Source organism: Pelodiscus sinensis, chromosome 13, assembly GCF_052426305.1.
Source record: "Pelodiscus sinensis isolate ZL-2025 chromosome 13, ASM5242630v1, whole genome shotgun sequence".
In the NCBI taxonomy this organism is placed as follows: Eukaryota; Metazoa; Chordata; order Testudines; family Trionychidae; genus Pelodiscus; species Pelodiscus sinensis.
In genome coordinates, this window is record NC_143064.1 from 6,661,322 (window position 1) to 6,688,928 (window position 27,607).

The 27,607-nt window shown below is 47.7% G+C and overlaps 1 long non-coding RNA gene across 1 annotated transcript; it reads left to right on the forward strand.

The window, feature by feature from the left end:
- The first annotated feature begins 857 nt into the window (after positions 1 to 857).
- Positions 858 to 18,502, forward strand: LOC112543820 (uncharacterized). The gene is made up of 4 exons (XR_003087067.3): positions 858 to 932; positions 7,556 to 7,853; positions 12,696 to 12,857; positions 18,370 to 18,502. It is a non-coding gene; the product is annotated as an uncharacterized LOC112543820 (long non-coding RNA).
- The last annotated feature ends 9,105 nt before the right edge of the window (positions 18,503 to 27,607 follow it).

The window sequence follows — 27,607 nt, forward strand, 5'->3', positions numbered from 1 at the left end:
GCCTGAATCTGCAACTGTTACTTACACAAGTCACACTTACCATACTCTTGTGGGTAGATCCACTAGATCCCTAACATCTGTGCAGAGCAGGCAGGACGTCTGTGTTTAATGTCTTCTACAACAAGATGACGATGCTATACGGCTATCAGAGAAGAATGGGCATCTTATGATTACGGCACTGTACTGGACCTTGGAAAATGTGGGTTCAGTTACCGAGTCTGTTCATATCATTTAATCTGCTTATGCCTCTGCTCACCATCTCTGAAACGTGGCGGATAATACTCCCTATGCCTGTTCTGCCTAATAAGGCACTGATTCAGTCAAGTACTTAAGTGCACACGTAACTTTGACTTCAGTGGAACTACTCAAGCACAGATGTCATATTAAGCACTTACCTACCGTCTCAACTGGGGCTGTACATTGGAAGGTCTTTGGGCATGGACGGTCTTTTCCTATATGTATTGTCACACTTCGTAATTGGGGCCACACTGGCTCTGTGGCTGCACTGGAATACAAGCAGCAAACAACAACAGCTAATACCCCACTTGACAGCCAAAGCACATGGGCCTGTGCGTAGCCAACAATATCAGAAAAGAGACACTATAACCACGCCCACAAACGGGTAAGATTCGTCGGGCCCATAGTTCAGCATGAAACAGGCCAGTCCTACTCTCCTAGGGCCTGTCCCAGTCTGGCACGCACACAGAGGAGACGTGGTTTTGGGCAGTATCAGACAGATGTCATTTTGAAGCATGTGACATGACACTGGCATGATCTCACACGCAAGGTCACAATGGTGGGCATGGAGCTGCCAGGGCTTCAAAAGAATGTCCCCCACATGACTGACCTTGTGGTGGGGGTGGGGTCACGTCGCCGGGGGCAGGTCCATGTCATTCTCAGGAATACCAGAAAGTCTAGTGTTCCAGGAACGGGTGAGTGGCCACCCTTGTTAAACTAGCATACGGGCAGAGGGTATAGAGTAGGGATGTAATAGTGTAGTTGATTAACCGATAAGCAAAATCTTATAGGTTAATGTTATAGACTACAGGCATTTCTACCCCTCCCTCCAGTATATTTTTTAGCAGGCTGGCCAGCAGCCCGGCTCAGTCCTGGTTTGTGCCAGGTCCGGGACCTACCCCCTGCAATGGCTTTGCATTTAAAGTGTAGTAGGAGCTAGACAGGCAGACAGCCCAGCACAATTCCGGCTCACACCGGGTCAAGGAGCTCAGACCTGCCCCTAGACAAGGGCTACTGCCACCCCGCACTGCTGCTTCTTTATCAGAGGCAACAGCACAGGTTTTTAAACTGGCTCCTCTCCCAGCCCAGCTCCTACCTGGCACCCCGCACTGCTGCCTCTGATGCAGAGGCAGCAGAGCGGAGTGGCAGGGGACTTCTTGGGAGTGAGGCATCCTGGCTGCTGGCCCCACCCCCAGGGACTATAGAATAGTCAACTAACCGATAAGAATCCAAATAACCAATATTTAACATCCCTAGTATAGAGTTGGATAAAGGAAGCCATTTGCAATGCACAAGCTCAAGTTACATTGGAGCGACAAACTCAGGAGCGAGGCAACGTAGTCTTGAGCGCCATCTACTGGCATCCTCATAAGTAGTACCCGTTTCCATAGACACCAAAACAGTGGCCTTCAACCGTTTTCATTTGCAGTCCCCTAAAGTATTTTGAACAGAGGTGCAGACTCTTTGGGAACGCTTAGACCTTGACTGTGGACCACCAGCTAATGACCACTGGACTAGAGCCGTCTTGTGACTGAATGGGGCACTGCACATTAACTGATAAATATTTAAGGTCCTGCTTCTCCATGGCACTTAAGCAGGGGCCTAATTTAAGTATGCAAGTGGGCTTACGGACATCAGCGTCTCTGCCGATAGGACTAGTCACATGATTAACTGAGGCTTAAAAAGAAACTCACCAGTGAGACTCTTTTGGCAAAGAAGGAGGGCGTGCTGCAGGGGAAGCAGCAGCTGTATGCGATGTCTTCCAAGGAAAAGTGTCTCTGATTTCTTCAGTTTTCTGTGGGAGTTGCAAGGGTAGGCAGGGTATGCCTTTAAAACTGGACTGGACCCCTTTCTCTTCTTGTGCATTGGAAGGGCGGGACTCTTTAGCAATGGTGATATCATGGGATAGACAGGCAGGTAATATTTTGGGAGGAGCGAGGCTGAGGCCCCGGGAGGAGGGCTAGGTTGGAGATTAGGAAAAACTATTTCCCTAGGAGGGTGGGGAAGCACTGGGCTGGGTTCCCTAGGGAGGTGGTGGAATATCCATCCCTAGAGGTTTTTAAGGCTCGGATTGACAAAGCCCTGGCTGGGTTGATTTAGTTGGACAGGGGGCTGGACTTGATGACCTCATAGACTCAGACTCCAAGGTCAGAAGGGACCATTATGATCATCTAGTCTGACCCCCTGCACAGTGCAGGCCACAGAATCTCACCCACCCCTCCTAGAATAATCCTCTCACCTATCTCAGATATTGAAGCCTTCAAATACTTCGAAGACCCCAAGATGCAGAGAATCCTCTAGCTGTGATCTGTGCCCCATGCTACAGAGGAAGGTGAAAAACCTCCAGGGCCTCTGCCAATCTACCCTCGAGGAAACTTCCTTCCTGACCCCAAATATGGCGATCAGCTAAACCCTGAGCATGTGGGCAAGACTCATCAGCCAGACACCCAGAAAGTTCTCTATAGTAACTCCTATCATCCCTCCATTGACCTATTTCCCACTGATAATGAATGGTCAATTAGTTACCAAGATCATGTTATCTCATCAAACCATCCCCTTCATAAACCCATCTAATTTAATCTTGAAACCAGATAGATCTTTTGCCCCCACTACTTCCCTTGGAAGGCCGTTCCAGAACCTCACTCCTCTAATGGTTAGAAACCTTCGTCTAATCTCAAGTCTAAACTTCCTACTAGCCAGCTTATATCCATTTGTTCTTGTGTCCACATTGGTATTAAGCTCAAATAATTCCTCTCCCTCCCTGGTATTTATCCCTCTAATATATTTAAAAAGTGCAATCATGTTCCCCCTCAGCCTTCTTTTGGTTAAGGTAAACAAGCCAAGCTCCCTGAGTCTCCTTTCATAAGACAGGTTTTCCATTCCTCGGATCATCCTAGTGGCCCTTCTTTGTACCTGTTCCAGTTTGAATTCATCCTTCTTAAACATGGGAGACCAGAACTGCACACAGTATTCCAAATGGGGTCTCACCAATGCCTTGTATAATGGCACTAACACCTTCTTATCCCTACTGGAAATACCTCGCCTAATACATCCCAAGATCGTATTAGCCTTTTTCACGGCCATGTCACAATGGCTGCTCATAGTCATTCTATAATCAACCAGGACTCCGAGGTCCTTCTCCTCCTCCGTTACTTCCAACTGATGTGTCCCTAGCTTATAACTAAAATTCTTGTTATTAATCCCTAAATGCATAACCTTACACTTCTCACTATTAAATTTCATCCTATTGCTATCACTCCAATTTACAAGTTCATCCAGATCTTCCTGTATGATATCCCGATCCTTTTCTGAATTGGCAATAGCTCCCAACTTTGTGTCATCCGCAAATTTTATTAGGACACTTCCACTTTTGGTGCCAAGATCAGCAATAAAAAGATTAAATAAAATTGGCCCCAAAACTGATCCCTGAGGAACTCCGCTAGTAACCTTCTTCCAACCTGACAGTTCACCTTTCAATATGACCCGCTGTAGTCTCCCCTTTAACCAGTTGCTTATCCACCTCTCAACTTTCATATTAATCCCTATCTTTTCCAATTTAACCAATAATTCCCCATGTGGTACTGTATCAAATGCCTTACTAAAGTCGAGGTAGATTAGATCCACTGCATTTCCTTTATCTAAAAAATCTGTTACTTTCTCAAAAAAGGAGATCAGGTTGGTTTGGCACTGTCTACCTTTTGTAAAACCATGTTGTAATTTGTCCCAGTTGCCATTAGCCTCAATGTCTCTAACTACTTTCTCCTTCAAAAATTGTTTCCAGGATCTTACATACTACAGATGTCAAACTAACAGGCCTATAGTTACCTCCTGAGGTCTCTTCAAGCCCTATGATTCTATGATATGGTCCAGGCCTCCCAGCTACGCAGAGGAGCAATGAGGAATAAGGCAAACAGACCCCACATCCTTATGTGAGCTACACATGCCAAGGTAACAGTCCCGGCAGAGCTGTGACCTCCATTAATGTGCAAGGGGTTTTTGAGCAAAAAGAAGCAGTGTGGATGGTGGGTTTTTTGCGCAAATCCCCCATTTTGCGCAAGATCCTTATGCCTCTCTAGGACAGGCCTAAGGATTTTGTGCAAAGCAGTGTTTTGGCGCAAAAAAAAATCCACGCTGCTTCTTTTTGTGCAAAAACCCCTTGCGCAAAAAGAAACAGCAGAAAATATTCTAATGAGATCGCGGCTTATGCTAATGAGTCCCTCATTAGCATATTTTCTGCTGGAAGAACTCGCCGTGAAGACGTAGCCATAGAGAAAACACTAGCCGAGTCACTGGGATTTAGGCAAATCAAGCCATGCTTCTGCAAGGAGAACATGGGTTTTAAAATATCAAGTTTATTTCAGAAAGCAGAGAAGAGGCCCGGTCCATTGCTGGTGACATTTCAAAATGGGTTAAAAAAATAAAAAAGTGAGTTGTACAACTATCTTGGCAAAACACTAAGATGAACTGTTAACTTCATCACTTAAATAATTGAGATGGCAAACCTCTCCATGCACATAGCAATTGTCAGCGCCTGGCTTGAGAATGATTTCACTAAGGCAAAGGAGGCCTTTACAGCGATTCAATTAAAAAAATGAGTAAACTATCAATCCTGCAGTACTCTCTGGATGCAGGAAAACACAGTTCTTTTATTTTAAACACACATATGTAAGGAGCAGGTGTAAAGAGATTCCGGGAAAGGTTCCAAGAGGGACGACACTAAAACAAAACACTCAGTATTCCTTAAAAGCCCGTAACAACGTAATCAAATGAAATCAGCCCCTAAAAAAAGTTAGCTCTCGAAAAGGCATGTTCTTTGGTGCAGCTGTTGGACTGATGCAAGCCAGGATTGCCTTCTCTTTCTTCAGGAAATTTGCAATATGGGAGTGTCATCGAATCCTAGGGCTGGAAGAGACCTCAGGAGTCAGAGACCAGCCCTCTGCCCAAGACAGGACCAAACCCAACTCAATCATCCCAGCCAGGGCTTTGTCAAGCCAGGACTTCAAGAAGTGTCACGGAGTAAAATGGAAAGTGAACCTCTTTACTCTCTGATGCTTTAAGCAGATCACTGTCCATGGCCCACGTCAACAGAGACTGCCTGGGACAGAGGGTGAGCAAAGGGTAAGGAAAAGTTATCCAGCGTCGTCTTATCCCAACAAACTGAGATTGCTGATTAATCAAAATTTAACATCCCAAGTTGCAAATCGAGTAGTCGATGGAATTTCCATACACCACACTGTTAGCTGATAACGGGTGGAGTGGGGCGCTCGCTATCCCTGCTGCACCTCTGCCTTTTAAATGGAGCTCGCGGCTCTTGCTACATTTAAAAAAAGGCCAAAGAGTAGCGGGACTCAAGCAGTCCCCGCTCACCTCGGGTTCCGCCTCTTCCTTTGCAGTCAGACCGGCGCGAGCTTCAGTCCCCGCTCACGCTGTTTTCCCGCTATGCCTCTGCCTCCCCTTTTAAGCTGGCTCTCCCCAGCACCGTCTTCTGCTCTCCCCCGTCTTGGTGCCTCTCTCTGATAGAAGCAGCGGGGGGGGGGGACGACAACTAGTTGAGTCACTACTCAACTACCCGATAAGCATATTTTATCGACTATTTCGGGGTGGGCAATAATTTTTGACTGGGGGGGTCACTTCAGAAATTTTTGAAGTGGCCCGGGGCTGCCCCGGAAGGGGCGGGGCCTCCGGCAGAAGGGGCGGGGTCAGAACACTTCCCCGCCCACAGACCCTGATTGGTCTGGGGGTGGGGAAGCGCACAAAGTCTTTGCCCCCTAGAGAGCTGGCAGTTTCCTCTGGGTCCTGTGCCACCAGCGGTGGGAGGAGACTTCTTGTGCTCCCTCCGCTGCCCCAGGTCAATTAGGGCCTGGAGAGGGGGAGCACGTGAAGTCTCTCGCCCTGCCCTGCCCTGCTCTGCAAGGGAGCACCGTGCTTACAGTCACCCTCCCCCTGAGCAGCGGCTGGCGGTTGACTTTAAGTGCTGAGCCCCTCGCAGGGTGGGAGAAGACTTTGCATATGGGTCCCTGATTGGCTTGGGGGTGGTGGAGCGACAGGGCCTCCGGGAGGCTAGTTCCCGCCCCCAGAGACCCTTTTGCCCACCCCGGACTAGTTCCTTACATCCCTAATTGCAACGTGAGGCCGAGCTGTCAGGCAAAGCCCTTGCCAGCCGCTTCAAAATTCAAGCCAACTTTTCAGCCCATTTGAGAAAAGCCTGGAACATGTTCGGCTTCCCTGAGAGGTTTACTTCTAAGCGAGTAAAACAGCACAAAATCGCTTTATCGTGGCAGGGGCGGGGCCAGTGGGGGAGCCTCATGGATTTACGGGGCTGCTCCAACACGCTACCACTAGCGGGGGCCTTGCTGATTTGACCAGGGAGGTGAAGTCAATCAAGTGAGGAAGGGGCAGCGATTGGTGCAGAGCCCCAGGAAGTGCTCAGGCGCCACCCAGGCCTCATGGAGCTGCGCTGTGGACTCTGACGCTGTGGCTACTATTCACTGAGTGCCAACCAAGTGCTGGGTGTCTCCATTGGCAGAGAACCAATCAGCCCCAGGCCTGGGGAACTCACAGATGAGAGTAAAACCACGTCCCTTTGGGGACGTAATGGGAGTTCTAAAGGTGTCTGTTTAGGGGCCCGGCTCAGCCCCTGTCTTGTAACCTACTTTGTGTTGGGCCAGATGATATGGCAGGCCCCTCCCGGGGTGCACCAGACCCCAAATGCAGCAGAAATGGGCTGAGTAGTGAATTCGGCCCCCTTCTGTGCCTCTCCTTGGGCCTCCGGGGGAAGGAAGGGTGAATGGAAGCAGAGAAGAGGCGGGCTAAGGGACTGGGTTATGTGCGTGCATGGGTGGACCTATTTAATCCATACACATAATGAATCCAACAGCCTGTAGGAGCCAGGTTGGAACAGTAGCTGCTATTACAGCCCATGGCCTGTGGTTGTGTAACCCATCTAGTGGCACTGAGACCACTCACAAAGAATAATGAGTCTGCTCTGCAGCCAGCTGACTTTCAGCTCATGCAGGAGAGGCTCATGTTCTAAGCTCCAGAGGTCCCAGGTTCAGTTCCACCCACAGCTGCCCAGGGTCTGCCAGCGTTACAGCCGCAGCTGTGGGGTTGCAGCATGTAGCTCCCTACAAATCCGTAGCTCGCTTTGGTGGACGTGGAGACAAATTTTGTATCTAGACCCCCTGCAAATGGGCAGATATCTGCTTTATAACCCGGGGTATCTGCAACTGCAGAGGTGGATGACGAGATCTGTGGATCTGGATGCAGAGATCCATGCATCATTTTTGCAGCTGTGGATACCAATTTTGTATCCACGCAGGTCTCGAGCTACGGGATCTCTTGTGCCGTGCCTCCATCTTGGGCACATGGGGCCCCTTCCCAGAACCTGGTTACTTGAGGTTTCAGAAGTGGGACTCACTGGTGACCCTTACGGAAGAGAAAACGTTGCTCCACAGCCGGCGTGTGTTCGTGCTTTGCTCGGGGAAGGAGCGTGACTGCACGCTTGTGCGTCAGAGGTCAAGGGCCGATTCTCACAGCAGCTGGGGGGGTGTTTCTTGCTGACCTCGGTGGCTTTCCTGGACTGGTGCACAGCGCCTGTTCCGAGGACACTAACAAGGGTATGAGTGGGGGGAGAACATGAAGCGCGTGTAACGTCTGACGGAGCAAGGCACACCGAGCCAGACATAAAACAGCAGCGAGCTCGTCAGCTCAGCCCAGAGCACGGCCCACGAGGCTGAGTGGGTCTGTCCATCCTGGGCTGCTACAAAGTTTATTCTAAGGCAGCCCCCCCGAGCTGTGTGAGCTGGCGAAACAGCAGAGGAAAGTGGCAGCGCATCCTTCAGATGCGAATGGAAAGGACAGAAGGGTGCAGTGTCCCACCTTCTGGGCCCATTCTCCCTTTCAGGCCCCCCCTCCCCTCTGACTGGAAAGCGCCCTGCAGCCATGCCCTGGAGCCGGCCCTGAGCCTAGCTACACCCCGCCGCGTTTTATAGGGGTGAGCGTGCGAGTCTTCTGAATCACGCAGGCGCCTCTGGCACATACGCCAGCCAGGCACCGCCACCTGGGAGAGCGCTCAGCCCGCAAACCACTGGGTGTGCTGGCTAAGGGGCCTCTTCACTGCCCCACCGGGCCTGTGCCCAAGCCACCCTCCCCCAGAACCGGTTCCTCGCCAGGGTGTCCTCTGCGCCCGCCCACGCCTGTTCGACAGCTCCTCAGGGGGCAACGATCCTTCTGTGGAGTGTGTTCTCTGCCCCCTGTGATATCCACTCCGCCCAGCCGGGCTGCCGCTGGTCGCGCTCCCGCTGGTCGCACTCCGTCACCCCTTTCAGCAATGTATTAGCTCTGGTACCTGCACTCCTCAGTAGGGTGCCAAAGTTGGTAACTGTGGAACATGAGAGCCACCTCCCCGCACGGGCACACAAGAGCTCTCAGGAGGCCTTACGCTAATCCAGGTGGGTCAGGTGTCCATACTCCCATTACAACTAACTGAAGCATGGAGCGAGATCTGTCTGATGCAGGCAGACAGGAAGGGAGGGGAGAGAAACAAGATGAAATGAGCAGGAAGAAGCCCATTCTCCTTTCCCCAAGACAAGTGGGGGCACAGGGAGATGCTCCGAGCAGGGTGGCTCACGAGGCCAAGGGGAAAAGGCTAGAAGTCACGCTACTGTTCTTGGCTGCCTTCCCCTTCTCCCTTGGATTAGAAATGCCTTGCAGTCATCAGCAGTGACTCATCACCTGTTAAGAACTTCACAAGTGAAGTAATTTACAGTTTATATGTTTTATAGGTCCTACAAAAACCCAGGTATTATGCTGTATATAATCGAGCGCCATCTACTGGCACTTTAATAGTTAGCTAGCTCGCCACCTCTGCAGACAGAGCATTCACATAATATCCCGGACCACTTGATTTATATGGGGATTGTTCTGATTGTGCTCAGAATGCTCTACAAGTTTTCTTTATTGGGTTTTTACTTTATTTTCATCATATTTCCTTCTTCCGCACCTGCCAAAGCAGACCCCATCTTACTCCTAGCCTGAATCTACTGGCATCTCACACTTTCCTTCAGCAACGACCCCCTTTGATAGCTATTGTCTTAAGGTGCACAAATATTTACAGCGCTAGCATTCAGCACACAGGCAACAGGACTGAAGAGGGAGGGAGGGATGGAAAACACATCATAAAAATGTCAAGGTTTGAACAGGACACATCCTTCAATATCTGAAACAACCCTCTCTGGCCCAGTTTTTCCTTACTGTTTTTTTGTCACTGATGCCTTCATTCAAGGTTTTGTGGTTATTTATAACCTTGGATTTGGGTTAACGCTGCCAAAGTTCTTAAGGTTATTAGAATGTTTGCTCTGTGAAATGTAATGTTTTTCTAATCTGGAATACTCACTAGCGCTGATTGTCCTAGAAAAATGCACATAACAACAGCTGCTTCCGTTTTCCTGCCAAGCGGAGCGGCAGAACAATTTGAGACACAGGCCAATGTTCTAAAATAGGATGGACTTTCTTTGTGCCATTTACATGTGACCAGTGGGGAATAAATTCCCCCCCCCCTTTTTTTTTGCAGTCTCATATTTGCACATTATTTATTACCAGTGGTGATGGGATATGTAGTCGCTCACTTCTTGGTTCTGGGTTTAATTAGTTCAACTTAGCAAATCTAAAACACTTAAAATGGGATGCTGTCATGCACTGATGTATGTAGTGGATCTAGCTTCTTGACAGTTGAAAGTGTTATAACAGTGGGAAATACATTCAGATCTTCCTGCTCCAAACAGCAAAGGCTCCTAGCAAATCAGCTAATGGAAACTCTCCATTAGCATTTAGCAGTATAAAGCCTGATGTTTATCGTCAGATAGTAAGAGAGTTTCAACAGACGGCAGTGGTACATATGGACACTGAGCTCCGATCTTTCTGGTGGAGTTTGATCACTCCAAAGAGTTGCCCAGTTTATTATCTAGAAATGGTTGGAACTTTCCAGTTTGGGGCCAGAGGGGGATTTTACTTTTCTGACAAGTCAACCAGGCTCATAGGCAGTATGTCCTATCAGCCGTGTGCTTGTGCGGCCACTTGGGAGAGATTCAGATGCTGCCCTGCTGATCAGCAGAGCTTCCCCCGTGAGGTGTTTTGTTTCAACTGGTGGTGCGCATACCTCAGCGCATATAAAATTATTCCACACATGGATGCTTCATTAGCATAAAAATGGCTGCCGCTTTTTTTCGGCACGGAGCGCCCTTATTTCATAGAGGGATAAGGGATCTTTCGGAAAAGGCTTTATTTTCTGCAAGATCAGCATCTAGACTGGCGCTTTTTTCCGGCAAAGCTCCGGGCCGAAAAAAAGCGGCAGCCATTTTTACGCTAATGAAGGGGGGGAGATTTAAATCCCCGCTTCATTAGCGATTGCGATACGTCTAGACTACATCCCTTTTACGAAAAAGGGATGTAGTCTAGATGTAGCCACTGGTGTGTAATTGACAGGATCACCTCTAGAGCCTTTTTTAAATATTGGCCTCACATTAGCTATCTTCCAGTCATTAGGTTCAGAAGCTGAGTTAAAGGGTAGGTTACAAACAACAGTGAATAGTTCTGCAATTTCACATTTGAGTTCTTCCAGAACTCATGCTTTCTGGGCTGCAGATGGGACAACCGCAAGGTTAGCTGTGCATGTATCTGATTCAGTGATAGGCAGCCTGCAGCCCAGAGGCCACATAAGGCCCTCTATGGTTCCACCTGTGGCTTTTACACCCCCTCTTGGCCCTCTTCCCCCATCCACACTTGAGCCCCAGTGCTCAAGAGGTAACCCCACACTTACTCTTCCCCTTCCCTCTCAGCGCTTGCAGAGCACCACGAATCAGCTGGTTTGCCCTTCATCTCTGCTCTTCCCCGCCCTCCCTCCTAGAGCTTGAACACCATGCATCAGCCAATTCTTTTAGTCAGGGCTGGATAAAGATGACATGCTGAGGCCCTAAACCAGGGCTACTCAACTTTGTAAGCCCACAATGATACTCACAGCACATGCCAAGGGCCACAACTTAAGTGTGGCTGCATCTACATGCAAATATATATGCAAATAGCTTATTTCACACTGACTGGCATGAATAGGATTAAGGCAAGACTACACAACAGGCAGGCCCCCATTTAAGTCAGTTCTGCTGATATTAATAAAATGCAACACCCATATGACAGCACTTTTAATGATCAATATGTGGAATAAACTATATTAAAACAAGACACCTGTGACTAGTTGCCGTGAGGTACCCTTACTGCCTACAAAGGTGCAGTACAAAGGTAGGGAATTAGCCTTCTTCCACTGGAGGAAAGTAGAAGCCCCAAAACAAATTAACACATGGCTTTAGGGTTTGTATGTTTCAAAGAGCTTGCAAATAAGTCCTGCAGGCCCTTAGTACCATTCCCTGTTCTTTTCAGCTACAGACTCACACAGTTACCCCTCTGAAACGGTTAATGGCTTAAGAAAGGATTCTTTTAACACCTATTTGCAAACTGTGTTTGAAATGTTATCATGCAAATGTCCTCCTAACACACACACACCAAGCTTCTTTTCTCTCTCTCCCCTCCCCACCCCAACGAAGAGGACTGCAGTGAGTCAGACGCCCCAAACAAACTGCCCCCTGATTCCCACCTTACTCCATGGATGCCAGCACTTAATCACTCCCTCTTTCCCCCACCTGCCTCATGCAGTCAGCCCCTTTACCTCCCCCTGCCCAGCCCAGGAGAATTGAAGAGACTGCTGAGTCTCTGCCCCCCAGCAGATGGGACTTTCCCCCAAGCCAATTAATTACTCCCTCCTCCCAGAACACTCATTCCCGGCGTAGCTGCTGTTTGTCTTCCACGCAGCTGCTGTTTATAGAGGCCCGTCCCCGCGGCTCAGCTGATCCCCCTGCCTGCTCTGGGAACTTTGAACGGCTGGGACCGCGCAGCTTAAAGGGAACTTTAGTGCAAAGCCCCCATCTACCTCCGTGTGCAAGGTCCCCCGTCCCAGCGCTGCCGGCCGGCTCAGCCCAACCTGCTGCCTGCCCCGTGGGACCAGCCTAGGGGGCGCTGCTCTTACCTTGGCGGCGCCGCCCCTCCACCTGTGCCTCCCGGGCGGGAGGGGGCTGTTCGCTCCATCTCCCCACCTGCCGGCTGCAGCTGCTTTTGCAGCCTCACGGCTGCGGCCAACCAGCAGGCTGCAGCGGCAGCGCGGGCTCCTCTTTGCATGGAGAGAGGGTGAGCGCCTGCACTTGGAGAGCCAGTGCCCAACTGGCCCGCGGGCCGCAAACGGCCCGCGGGCCACCTGTTAAGTAGCTCTGCCCCAAACTCTGTAACATTACCAAAACACGTGCCTTATTCTAACAGCAAGGACGATGAAAATACAAAAAATAGAATTTTAAATGTGCATCTATACCGATCCATACGCGAGGATGCAACTAACAAGAAGCCTTTTGTATTTACAGACCCCTCCGAATCTAACCCTCTACACTGTATTTTACTTGCTTGTGCACACATCGGGCACTGCTTGCAACCTGCTGAGACGGAGGAGGACCACTCACTGGTCTTGGCTGGTTGCCCATCGCTGCCTTACAGTCCAATCGGGCACAACTCAAGGGGAGCCAAAGGTAATTCCATTTTGTAGATGGGTAACCGAGGCACAGAGGTGTTTTACCCAAAATCATACACCACCTCTATGGCAGGGCCTGCAAATGAGCCCAAGCCATGTTGCCTGGGTTGCAGCCTCATGCCTTAAACACAGGCCTGTCTTGGATGTGCACGTTTTTACGGTGCAGTGGGTAGCCCAGCATGTTACCGGGGCCACTGTGCAATGATTCACTGCAGTTCGGTACAATAATATTAAATCACAGGTCTGAAGCAAAGCCCTTGAATGCCTGTTCTCCAAACCCCTTCACCACGTACAGATTCTTGCTCTAATAATTTAGGCTTATCGATTAATCTAGTCGATTACTCACAATCTCCCCTCCCCCCCCCCCGCTGCCTCTGCAGCAGGAGAAGCAGGAGCCGGTGCTGAGAGGAAGCTATCTTAAAAGCCAGTTCCCCCCAGCACTGGCTCCATGCCACCTGCCCCCCACCACCAATGCAGTGGGGGGGCAGGGGAGGCTGCTGCGGAGTAGCCTCAGTCCACAGAGGGTCTGAGCTGCTCATGGATGGAAGCTGGCCCTGGGCAGCAGCCCCTGTCCGTGGGGGGGTCCAAGCTCCCTGCAGACAGAAGCTGGAGCAGCCTCTGTCTGCGCAGAGCTGGGACCCCCCTCGCCTCCTGCAGACAGGGGTTACTGAGGTGAAGCAGCCTCCCCACAGCAGACTGTCCACAGGGTGCTCGGACACCCCGCAGACAGGGGCTGCTGCCATCCCGGGCTGCTGCCTCTGTATCAGAGGCAGCAGTGGAGGACAGCAGGCAGCCGGTCTGCGCGGGGAGTTAGTTTTTAAAAGCGCCAGAGGCAGCAGCGAAAGGGGGCAGGAGGCTCCCTGGGAGTGGGGCCGGATTGCACTGGCTGCCAGCCCCAACCCTGGGGACTACAGCTTTGTTGAGTAACCGATAAGAATTTGTGCAGTTACTCGACGATTCAATTACCAGCTCTCTCCCCTCTTTAGTCCAGACACGAATGGGTTGAAGAGGTAAAACAATTAACAGAGATCCCACCCATCCCCCTGCAGGGACGCAAGATCTGGGGCAGAGATCACCGCCTTAATTGCCCTTGCAAGAACTCTTATCCCCAGCAGGGGTGAATTCTGGGAACAGCCGCAGAACTTCTACCACCCCCCATTGCCAGATCGCTCCGGGGACAGGAGACAGGGAACGCCTTGGAAGCAGTCCAGGCCCAGTGATTCAAATGCCCCAAAGTCCCTTCCCGCAGTAAAGCTGCTGGATTCACATTTCCCACTGCTGGTGCGAGAGTCCATTATGGGTGAGCAGCCAGAAGCAGATTGGTTACGGGTGCGATCCAGCCCTTCATCGCAGGCCCCGCTCAAAAACTACTCCCCAATGGGGCTTCAGTGGGACTAACCTGATGCAGAACCGTTGGTGCTGGCCATCTACCCAGACACAGCCCTTAACGCTGGGGGTGAGAGATGGGAGGCTTCTCCCAGGACGATCCCTTCACTAGTCAGGATTGGGCCCAAATGGACAAACATTCCTTTCAGTCCTTAATCTACAGAACCGCCAGCACAGACAGTCACCCTGCAAGATCGTGGGTGAACAGGGGGGTTCACAGTGCTGGCGTGTTGAATGTGACATAAGGTCAGGCGTTGTGTTACTCCGTCTGAACGATGCCAGGGCACGCATGCCAAAACAAAAGAAGAGAATTCTCCTTTTGGTGGCAAGGCATAAATGGCTTTCACAAGAAGAAAAGAAGTTAAATGCCACGCGTCCAGGAGACGCCCAGTCCCGATGGAAGACCGTGGTTCTGTATAGTACTTGGGAGCGTTTTCTGCTGCACAGTTCATTTGAGGACACACATTGCTCCTGCAATGGCATCCATGTAGCCCGAGGCTGCTCTAAATCCAGGCAGCTGACTGCTCAGTGAAAATATATTTGTTTGGGAATAATTCAGGTGCCTTTGCTGTTTGGTGCAAATTTCACCTCTGTTCCTGAGATTATTCCTATCGGGTGATGCACCCAGGCTCACAACCCATTGCCCCTTGAAAAAATATCCCCGCATGGATAAATACCAGTTCTACAGGAAACACACTGATTTTTCCAGCAGCTCGCACACCCCGTTGAGCACACACGGAGTTTATGCAGCGAGCTATTCAGCAACACAGCCCAAAGACTTCCAAGAGCTCCTTTCATTGCAAGCTTATTTACACCTGGCCACAATGAAGGATTGCTAAGCACTTTGCAAAATGCACGTGCTGTACAAGATCTCATCGGCTTCTCACCGTGCAAAAGGAATCAGCATGGCATGCAGAGCCAAGCCTGCGTACAATCCCAAACTTGCAACCGTTGTCGTTATCCAACCCTGCACTCACTACTCATCATGATACAAACACTTCCCGTGATCAAGCGATACATCATATTAATTGCATTGCAAAGTTCCCGTGTTGCACAGATGCAAACAGTGATAGCAAAACGTTGGCAGATTGAATTCTAAATGCGCTCCCTGCCCTGTAACGTTTGCCTGCCAATGTTTCACCCAAATTGCTCTCTGGAAGAATTATTACTACTGGAACATTTAAGGGACAGCTGCTTAAGAAAAAGCAAATGCTGCGAACATTCAATGACATGCCTCAGATACATAGCATCCTGCAGAAAGCCAGTCTTGTACTAAAATAGAGGTTATTCAGCTCTTGGCTGAAGCATTCATGTCCTCAAACAAGCAAGTTAAACATAAAGTTTGGGGAGGCATGCATCTCTGGAAAATATTTTTGATTGCGTACAGATTTTAAAGGCTGATTGCAAATGCATCTAAGCCTGGCATTTTGAAGCAGCTTTTCAGGAATACAAATCAGGCCGACTGGCAGCCCAATACACAAGAAAATAAAAACCCCAACTTACCTTGGGATCAGCCAGGAGTGCTCAGGCTTCAGAAATCTCCCGCAGAAGAGTTGACAGAGTTTTGCCTTATTACTCATAGAGATTGTTATATAACTGGCACCATTTCTGTAGGCAATGAGTATGTACCAATTGCACTTCCACTCAGAGATAATTCTCATTTCCCATCCCACACAGACAGATCTGAGAGCGACAACCACTCATTGGAAATGGGGGAGGGACAAAGTAGGCTTTTTTTCACGCTCCTTAGGAGGGAGGTTAATAGTATCACAGAAAGTTCAAAAGGTCCCTGAAATTTGGTGAGAGATATTACCACTATGAGAGCACATAGTGCAGTAGTCTAGTGTTCCTTAGCTTGCTGAAAGCAGCTTGGCCTAGATTCTGCTCCACTGTTTGATAAGTGACCATTCATGCAAACAGGAGTAAGAAAGTGTCTCTTTGCTTTTAATTAAGCAATTCACTCTGAAATACATGACGCATGCAAACGGCCTTTTCATTAGCATCGAAAGGATCATTAGACTAAAATCACACTGGGGCAGGGATCCATCAGATTGGGTAAAATGGATAGACAGGAGTTAATGAGCGAGAGAAAAAGCCTGTATTTTTGGCTAAGCAAAGGAAAAAGGATCGTTCCTCTGAAGATGCAGTTGTCTCTTTAATATTTCAGGACAGCAAAGAGAAATGCAGACTCCATTCGCTTTCTGCAGAGTGGAGGGAGGAGAAACATTAAGTTAATAGAATTTCATTTTTTCACACAGTCCTTTGACATCAATGGTAATATCTCCAGCGGATTTCAATGAAAGCAAAATCAGGGCCCGTATACAGCTATACCATAAGAGATATACTGTCCGATCAGAAAGTTATTGATACGGAGGTGTCATTGTCATAGCCAGCTTTCAGTATGCTTCCATATAGATCACAGAGCCTTGGACACACATAAAACTCTTATGTAAGTCATAATCCTGTCACAGACTCCTTATTCAGGGAGTATAAGAGGGACGCCACAGAACCCTGCTGGCTCTGTAATGGGTTTTGGCCTCTTTGGAAATTGTGAGATTCCAGATGAAGTGTAATCCTCTTACTGACACCTGTAGTTATCTTTCTAAATATGCTGCTACCTCACAGGGCTCCAAAGTACAAGGTGTAAGTGTATGCTAATATTTGGATTCCTCCCATAACTGACTCTGTTGCTTTCTGCACTGATTGAGTCATTAGAATTAGTCTCCTGTGGTGTTCACTGAGGCTAACAATATAATCAAGTTAAATTTACCCTACAAGATCAGCATTTAATTAGGTACTGTTATACAATGCATATTAACTACAATGTTAATACTTTCATGAAAGGAAGATTTTTACCCCCCACTCCCTTGTTTGTTTTTGGGCTTCTCAAAGGAAACTAAACTTATACATTTTCAGGAAAGAAACATATAGCTGAGGCTATGTCTAGAGTACTATGGGGGTTTTCTGGGATACCAGAGGTATCCCGGAAAAACTCTACTGTGTCCAGGGAATGCATCTGCTCTTCCATTTTTTTCTGTGGAAGAGAAGATGTGCTCTTTCGGCAGCCCTGTCTTTCTCCTTCCACAAGGAAGAAGGGCTCTTCTGAAAGAAGAGGTTTTTCCAAAATTTGGCCCAGTGTAGATGGGCCAAATTTAGGGAAATCCTCTTCAGCCAAAACTATCGGAAAAAGGTACGCAAATTGTGGCATGCAATTTGCATACCTTTTTCTGATAAAACATTGTAGTCTAGACGTAGCCTAAGTTAAAAACTTGGGTGCAGGTGTATGTATTTACTGATTTGCTCAGCACACGATCAAGATAAAACAAAAGCAAAATAAATAAATAATAAAATAAAATTAAATTAAATTAAAATCAACAAATGTAAGCCTAGAAGAAAGGATTCTATAAAACAAATCCAGGGTGTGTAATCACTTCATGGCTATATGGAGACAGATTGGTAGTGCTTAAATCTTGTAGGACCATAAAGATGATGATTTAAAGGGTACGAAACTGTAGCTAGGTAGGCACGTGCTTCTCAGTTTAGAGCTTGAAATACTATTCTGAAGAGAAAAACTTAAAAAACAACAAATGGTTTGGTAGCACCTTAAAGCCTAACACCACATGTAGATGGTATCATGAGCTTTTGTGGGCACAACCCACTTCTTCAGATGAATGGAACGAGATGTTTCAGAAAAAGTAATTGTGCCTCCATATTAACTCAGAAATGCCAAGCCCAAACATTTTGGAAATCATGGGTTAAGACCGCAAAAGAAATAAAAAATCACGAGCTTTTGAAAAGCCAACGATCTTGGGGTTCTTTTTAATTTGCTCTCCAGCTCTTGAGCCTTAGATCGAAGACCCATTTTCAAACTGTTCTTAGCAGCCTCGAGAGCTACAAAACTTACCTTTTCCCTGCACAAAATCCAAGATTCTCATGTAATTCTATAACTCTAGGAGCTAGAACTTTAGGTATCAGCTAGTTGAGACTTGCAATAAATCACAAGCATTAGCAGTGCCAAATTGTATGATTTTTGTGTTCATGCTAGTTTAAAATAAGCCAGTTTATTACTCCCTACATTTTGTGTCAGTTTGGGCATCAATTAAAATTTCCTTTTCATGCTTCAGGGGCTAAGAAGTCAGAATCCGGTTGTGACTGGAGAACCCCTCATCACCAACTCCCAAAAAGGTCCACTGTTGTGAAACAACAACATCTAATAGACCAAATGAACTCAGTACATCTAGCACACTGCTTTCATGGTATTTATCCGGAAATGTGAGGTTTCCAATTGAAAGCTCATATCAGACCAAGCCTCTTAAAGACAGCGAGATACATGTCTGCATGATCTTTAAGGAGTGATTTCTATGGTACTGAACATGTGTTTTCAAAGCTGTCACCAGCCCGAACAGAAAAACAGGTCTCTTCCAGACAGGAGGTAAGATGAACATCTTTCTGTCAAATGTTAAGTGCTGTAAGCTAAATACAATGGAAGCCCCATTTAGAAACTGAGTCAACAGGAAAGACAGGAATAGTTGGTGCAGCTGGGACTGGGGGGAGGGGCTCTGTGAGGCCCCGCCCCCATGGGGAGGAGGCGGGGCAGCGCGCTGAGCACCTGCCACCCTCCATGGGGAGGGGAAGAGACAGGAGGGGAGAGCATGCGCACATCCCCCAGCCTTCCTGGAGCAGCGGGGGAGAGAGGAGGGCATGTGGCATGGCCATAGCACCAGGGAGGGAGAAGGCCACACGGCTTCAGCCACCCCAGACTGGAGCATGGGGAGGGTGGGTACTGGGAGCAGTAACACTCCACCCCCACGACGCCTACAGCAGGCATTCTGGGGGGCGGAGTGTGGGCGGGACCATGCCTGGCAGTTTGGGAAGGCAAAGTCTCCCCCTGCCTAGGCTACTGGGGCACCTAGGAGGAAAGGAACACATGAGGGTGGGGAGAAAAGTGATGGGGAATCTCCAAAGACAATGAAATTTAGGGAGGTAAATAGAAGGCAAGAAAACAACCCTGAATCCTCCACCTAGGAGGTAAATGCAGAGCGTGTTCCCATTCAGGAAAACAGGATCTCAACCAACCGTGGGGTTTAAATGAGAGACATTTAACTTCCTTAGAGAGGAGCTTAGCCTGTTCGAGTTCAGTTTAGCCTCTAGGAAGCACGTTACGATTTTATTTCATATGTAACCCTGCTGTTTCCATTATCCTTCCTCGGTAGTTCTTATATCTTGAGCTTTCATCACAAATGGGGAATTGGTTTTTTCTATCCATATATCTCTGAGGTGGGTCATCACATTGGAGCACTGAGGTGGGTCCAATTGTACGCGTGCGAGTGACACTGCTGAGGTCATGAATGAAGAACCCCCGCCTACACTGGGTGGGAAGCGGGGGGGGGGCGCGGGGGAGGGGGAACCACAGCAGCAAGTCCCAGAGTCTGGCTCACAGGTGGGACTAAACACAGCAGTGGTGTGGTTCCTGCTCTGATTGGAGCCAGGCTTTTCAATGCCCTCTCCCCAGCTGGGTTTCAGAATCAGAGCAGACACATGGACACTGCTGTCTTTAGTCCTGTGGCATGAGGCTGACTCAGTTGTCCTGGCCTCTGTGGTTTTGCTGCTGCAAGGATTTCATATTTATTTATTTATTGATGTCAGTGGGGCCAGAATATCATTGTCTGCACAGAGATAAGATTGGGGCCTAGACGTTGAACAGCCTCCTTAATTCCAGTTCTGAGCATCTCTACCTCCAAAGAGCTGGATCCTAGTGAGTTTGGCTAGCTGAGAATGTAAAGAATTTGCTGTTCTGATTAATGTGTCATTAAAACGTCCAGTTTTAATGGCTAAAAAAGGTTACAAAAACATCAACCTAATTAGGAGTCTGGATCCGCGATCGTATGAGAAGCGATGAATAAGGCTGGGGCGTTTCAGCTTGAAATAGACATGACTAAGGGGTGGGATATGATTGAGGTCTATAAAATCATGACTGGTTTGGAGAAAGTGAATGAAGAAGAGTTATTTACTACATCCAGTATTACAAGAGCTAGGGAATCCCCAAATGAAATTTGTAAGTGGCAGGTTTAAAAGAAACAAAAGGAATTACTTCTTCAAACAATGCAGAGTGTAACCCTTCTGCCAGGTAGCGCTGGCAGCACACAGGGCCGGGTTCAATATCTAGGGGTTCCTTTTCATCTATCTCCCACAGAATTGGCTCGAGCCCCCACCCAGCAGCCTGGGAAATTCACACACCTCTGGGTGCCTCTGAGAGGCAATGCTTCCCCACTCCCAAGCACAGAGTCTGAGCATAGAAAAAGAAACTTTTAATGAAAGAGGGAGAGAAGTCCATGGTATCAGCTTGGTAAAATATCACAGACGGCGTTCATAACCAACCCATGAGTAACAGTTCCAGCTCAAATGGATTGAGCAATGTCCTTTGCTTCTCATGCTCACCAGTCCAACAATGTAAGGGTCCCATTCACCTACCCAAACTTTCTCCATACCCCATTTCAAATGCCCCACTTACAGCTCTGTCCAGTCAGTGTGGACCCAGACACATCACCCTAATGACTTCACTCATTGGGCCTGAGGCAATACCACCTTTGTGCTGCTCCTGTGGTCCACTTGCTCCTGCCAGCCGCCCTGCTGGCCACCTGCTGCTGCTCCTACCGGCCGCCCAGAGGGAGTTTCCTTGTTCTGTTCATTCCCTCTGGGGCACCTGCCATTGGCCATTGTCAGAAGACAGGACGCTGGGCTAGATGGACACTCTGATGTTTGTTGTGCAGCTGATTGAATTTCTACAGGCTTTCAAATTTTAGGGAGAAAAAAACAATTCAGTGAACATTCTCATTAAAATTTGATTCTGTATTTTGATCCGTTCGAGTCTTTGGATGTAAAAGAAAAACAGACTCACTACCTGGGCCTATTCCACAGCAGACTGAGGTTGGACTAACATACATTTGAACTTGGCTTCCAGAACAAGTTGGTTACTGATTGGAATAATGCTCCGCCTAGACCCATTTTAACAGCATGCTCTACCTTCAAGGGTTTGACCAGGGCCATCTCTAGAGAGGTGAGGGCCTGGGGCAAACCCCCTAGTGGCCCAGACAATTACCCCTGCCACAGGCCCCATCCGCCTCTTCTCCTATCCAATCTCGCCCCCTTTCCTCCAAGCTCCACCCCTGCTTCCACCTTACCCCTTTGCCTCCTCCCCTGAGCAAAACAACCTAGAGTTTTACCTGGGGGCCTAGCGTGGACGGCAGCAGGGGTCCTGCTCCTGCACCCTCATAGCGGCAGGGAGCCAGGGAGGCCCAGCAGCCTGCTGTGCTCCACCCTGTCTCCCTTTTCTAGCCCGCTGCTTCCCGCTTCTCTGCAGCAGCGGGAAGTAGAGTATCCTGGGGCCAGGGTGCTCTGTTTCCTGCTATTGTGGAGAAGCTGAGCACAGCGGACCTGGAGAAGGCAGTGGGGCAGTGCGGAGCAGACTGCCAGCCGCTCTGGCTCCTGCCTCCACGGTGCTGCTGCCCCACACCAGACCCCCAAGTCATCTCCTGGAGCCCATCCATAGGACGACTGAGGTAGCTGCCACGGGGCCCCCCAAAGCATGGGACCTGAGGCTGCTGCCCTGAACTGTCCTATGGACAGCACAGTTCTGGGTTTGACCCAGCTGCCATTAATGTTTGTGAAAACACCATCATTCATTTCAGTGGGCATTGACTGACAAGGCCTCATATATATATGGCAGCTGCACGGAAGAGAGAATGGAGTTTAACATGACACCTAGTTATGAGTCTAATTTAGCACTGGGAAATTTCCTAATGACTTATTCTATTAGGTTGCATCTACACTGCGCCCGTAGATCGACATACGATATGCCATTTGAGCTACGCAAATTGCATATCTTATTTCAATCTAATTTTGAAATAGCTTATTTCAAAATGTCCTTTAACCCTCGTGACACAAGGGTTCCAGGGACGTCAGAATAGCGAGCCCGTTATTTCAAAATCTATTCAAAATAATGGGCTGGTTCAAAAGATGTTGAATAGCTATTTCACCTCCCGTATCCCAAAATAGCATCACTGTCTAGACATACCCTTAGTGAAGATCACTATAGCCTATCTGGATTGTTCCAATGCGGCTCTTTGGATAGTCTTGTGGAACTTAAGTGTCTCACACCAACAGATGTTGGACCAATAAAAGACATTACCTCACTCACTTTGTCTCACTATTTTTATAAACACAATGGCAACTCCTACAGTAAGCTGCAGCTACAGATATTCATGACTTAGCAAAACAATAGTTTAAAACAGTGGTTCTCATTTGCAGACGCTGGAAAAGTGTCAAATGGGGCTGTGGATTCTGTTGGAAATTTATTGTATATATGTAGTTAAATTCTGTTCACTCAATTTTCAGTCAAAGTCTTTCATGGGCCCCAAAGGGTATGTCTACACACAATTTTTATTTCAGGAGAAGGATGCAAATAGTGCTGCGTATTTGCATACTTCCTCTGGGTTTTTTTTTGCAAGATGCTCTTCCGGTATTTACCTGCGTCTACACGTGGTTGAATTTTGAAATAAACCCCTATTTCAAAAGATCCCTTATTCCTCCTACAGTTAGATTTACAAAGGTCTTTCAAAATAGGGGTTTATTTCGAAATTTGGCCGCGTGTAGGTGCGGGTAAATATTAGAAGAGTGTCTTCCAGAAAAAAAATGGAGGAAGTATGCAAATGTGCAACGCTATTTGCATCCTTCTCCCAAAATAAAAATTGTGTGTACACATACTGTTAGGCTGTGTCTACACTGGCATGAATTTCCGGAAATGCTTAAAACGGAATACTATTCCATTTTCAGTTTTTCTGGAAAAGGAGCATCTACATTGGCAGGCTGCTTTTCCGGAAAAGCCCTTTTTCCAGAAAAGCGTCTGTGGCCAATGTAGACGCGCTTTTCCGGAAAAGAGCTCCGATCGCCATTTTCGCGATCGGGGATTTTTTCCGGAAAAGACTACTGGGCTGTCTACACTGGCCCTTTTCCGGAACAGTGTTCCAGAATAAGGACTTATGCCCGAGTGGGAGCAGAATAGTTTTTCCGGAATAGTAGCTGATTTTGTACAGGAGAGCATCATTGCTTTTCCAGGGCCAGTGTAGACAGCTCGCAGCTTATTCCGGAAAAGCGGCTGATTTTCCGGAATAAGTGGCCCAGTGTAGACACAGCCTTAGACTCCAGGGGTCCACAGACCACAGGTTGAGAACCAACGACTTAAAACGCTATTTAAACAGCAAATACATTGTGGCATTATGCCCTGTGGATTACAAACATCAGTGGCAGTTTTACTTGTTATAACAATAGGTTTTGACTATTTTAATTCCACTTATTAAACTTTGGGTTGGTTTGGTGGCAGCACAATGAGCACAAAACACAAGGTAATAGAAGGCCAGGTAGCAGAGAGAGAGAGAGTGTGTCTAGGCAGAACAATTTAATTTGGTTAATTAATTCTTTGTAATTTAACAAATGGAGGCCAATCTACTCCCATGTGTGGGTCTCTAGAGTATGTCTGCGCTTTATTTTTACACGGTTCTTCTTATTGAATGTACAGCATAGATATGGTGGGCTGCTCTTTTTGAATTCTGCCCTAATATTCAGAAATGTTGCTTCCACTGCTCATTGTCCCATTTAGATGAGATTTCGGTCTCCTCGCACCACGTACCTCATTCTTTCTTTTCATGGAGTGGCTTCTGCTATCAGCAGCCTTGCTCTTCCATTTTTTCTTCCCCTTCAGTGTCCCTTTACTCATGGGCTACATCTAGATTGCATCCCTTTTTCGTAAAAGGGATGCAAATTAGATGTATCGCAATTGCTAATGAAGGGGAGAAGGAGATGGGAGTCTTGCCCAGGAAGCAGTACAGAGCTGGGCCTCTGCTCATGGAGAACGCAGGGGTCGGGCTTTCGGTTTGTTATTTTACTAAAACATCCCCTTGGGATGCTGTTGACACCAGGATATACAAATACGAAAACCAAACCAAACCCGAACAAAACCAAAAAACACAAAACAAACAAAAAAAACCCCTACAATGACCTCAAGTTAACCCCAGGCTTCCAAGGGGTTGAAGATGCAGTAACCTCCTTGGCCACCTCTCTGCTTCTTAGAAGTTAACTTTGGTTTGGAGGGCTCCCTTGTGTGGAAATGCAGGAAGGGCTTCTGGGAGGAGAACATCACAATTCCCAGGCAGAGTTTTGCCTAATAAATAGGAAAAGTGGTCCACCTCCACCTCTATGTCCCTCCCTCAGCCCAAGAGGCCAGGGATATCCACTTGTTTCTGGGGGCCCACAGCCTCCTCTCTGATTATAAGGCTTTATGGTTGCCATAGAAGCACACCGCCAGGGAGGTTACATTCACAGCCACCCGAGGACACGGCCCATTTTCAGAGCAGGTTTCGAAGGGCAGAAGGGGATTGCGGCTTTAGTATATATCACCTAACACTGAGTTCTCCATGGGGTTTGGCGTGCATCCCTCTCTTTGGGCACGTTCCCCATTCAACTATCCCCAACTCCACAGAGGGCTGCCTCTGAGACACAGGCCAGAGTAGAACAGTGGTAGGGAAGCAACTGTCTGCCGCACCTGCATACGCTTCCTGAAGGACGGGGCAATCGACACAAAAGGGGAGAGAGGGGCTACTCAGCTGCCTTCTCACGTTATTCCACCACATACCATGATGTGTCTCTCCACCCCAGCACAAGAACAGGACCCAGAGACATATCAGGTGACTAGAGCTAGAGCAATGTTCCTAGATGAAGCTTTGATGTAGAAGCAGAACTCCTCCCTGCTATTGCTAATATAGTGACCTGTTTTTGTCACGGCTGCTCCACCCCCTTGTGTGGGAAGGTTTTTCAGAGAGAGTCAAGACATTTTCATAGAGTCATAGATACTAAGCTGGACTGAAGCAAAGCTAAACGCATCATTATAAACCAACGGAGGAACAATTTCCCCTTCAGGGATTACGCTGCTGCAACTAAGGCTTTCAGTACTTTTTTGTGCTTCTCTAATCACTTTCATGCCTCTCAAAGTCTTTATTTTCTAATCCATTTATGTTTTAAGGTTGTTACAAGGATCCCCAGCTGGTAATACACATGCTCATCCCTAACAATCCCCCTCCCCAAACCACTGAAACCCACTACAACTTATAATGAACATGTTCAGGGAAAATAACATAGGGTATGTCTACACTACCCTCCTATTTCGAACTAGCGGGGTAATGTAGGCATACCGCACTTGCAAATGAAGCCCGGGATTTGAATTTCCCGGGCTTCATTTGCATAAGCCGGGCGCTGCCATTTTTAAAACCCGGCTGGTTCGAACCCCGTGCAGCGCGGCTACACGCGGCACGAACTAGGTAGTTCGAACTAGGAGTAACGGTGGAACGAGGAGTAACGAGGAGTAATGGTAGTTTGAACTAGGAAGCCTAGTTCGAACTACCTAGTTCGTGCCGCGTGTAGCCGCGCGGCACGGGGTTCGAACCAGCCGGGATTTAAAAATGGCGGCGCCCGGCTTATGCAAATGAAGCCCAGGAAATTCAAATCCCAGGCTTCATTTGCAAGTGCGGTATGCCTACATTACCCTCCTACTTCGAAATAGGAGGATAGTGTAGACATACCCATAGGGACTTCTGCATAGTACAGAGCACTGTAGAAGCTGGCAAATGGGGCAGCTGTGTCTGGAAGAGGTTTTACGTACACATAACACATTAATGCAATATTCATCATAGGGTACTTTAAAAGACAGCAATAGTAAGAGTATGCCATTGTGGAAAGGGCTAGTGGTAACATTTATGACTTGTTCTCTAGTAAACTAACATCCTGAATGATCCTCAGTAAGAGTGCATCTACACAGCAGCATTATTTCAGAATAATAGCCGTTATTCCAAAATAACAATGTGAGCGTCTACAGAGCAATTCTGTTATTTCAAAATAAATTCAAAATAACGGGCGGCTTATTCTGACTTCTGGAAACCTCATTCCATGAGGAATAACGGCTATTCTGAAATAGCTATTTTCAGAGTTGTTGACTTGAGTCCCACGACGTGAACTCGAGTTAAGTCCCACGACGTGACTTAAGTCGCTTAGGTGACTCGATTTGAGACTCGATTGGGGGGGTCATTGTTTGTGACTTGAGACTTGAGACTTGCTAATTTTGTTAAATTGACTTGATGAAAAAATTGTCCGAAAATGCCGATATTGATGGCTTGTACAAAAATGACTTGACATTTTTAAAATTAAGACTCGAGACTCAACTTGGGACTTGCCTCGAAAGTGACTTTAGGGACTTGAGACTTGACTTGAGCTGTAGTGACTTGAGACTCGGACTTGCCAATGACAACTTGAAGACAACACTGGCTATTTTGGAAGAGCAGTAGTGTGGATGCTCCACTGCTGCTATTTCAAAATAGCTCCTCCCCAGGGCCATTCAGAGTAATTACTCCCCGATGCCTCTTGGACCTCTAAATTGAGATAGCATGTCCACTTTAGGGGAACCTGCCTTGGATTAATTTCCAGGCTTCCCTGTAGTGTAGACATGCTATTTTGAACTAAGCTATTCCGGAAGAAATACTCCAAAATAGCTTATTTCAAAATAAGTGTGCAGTGTAGACGTAAGTGTAAATTGGGATGCGTATATGGAGTTGTGCCAATTTACTCCGGTGAAAGAGCTGGTCCCTTACTTTTAGGTGAGGCAGAAGGAGAGCTTTCTTTGGCAATAGGGCTTCCTTTGACTCCAATTTTGCCTTCACAGCAGAAAAGAGGAACTAAAAAACACATGATGAATTCTGTAAAGAGTTATTCATGGATTCAAATTTAGAACATGCTACTGACAAACAGTAAAGCCTTTCAGTAGAGAGACAAATATCTCCCAAGAAGCACCCACCCTGCTCTTATTTGTGACTGATCAGAAACTCACCAGTGAACATGAATGAATTACCTATCGTGGCTGGCAGTCTATGACCAAACCCTGACATTTCTTCCTACAGCTTCTGTGATCGCGGAAACCGTATCGTCATCCTCCTCCCATGAGAGCAAAACATTTTTGCATTGGAAAACAAAAGTTCATGACCTAAATTGGTTTTCAGCTGTTATTCTTACATGTGGGAATTCAAGGCTAGCTGAACACAAAGCACATATTACCTAGCATCGTGCTGTACTGTGTGCTCAACTGATTTGCTGAGAAGGATATTAAGCTTGATGCTTCATTGCTAGGCACTTGTGCAAAGCGGATGTACAATGCCAGCATAGCAGAAGTCCTGCTGACATCAATACAAATTCCACTTGCACTGTTCGATTGAAAAAAAAAAAATGGTGCCACATACAAAATTGCTGCACGATATTCAGTGCATA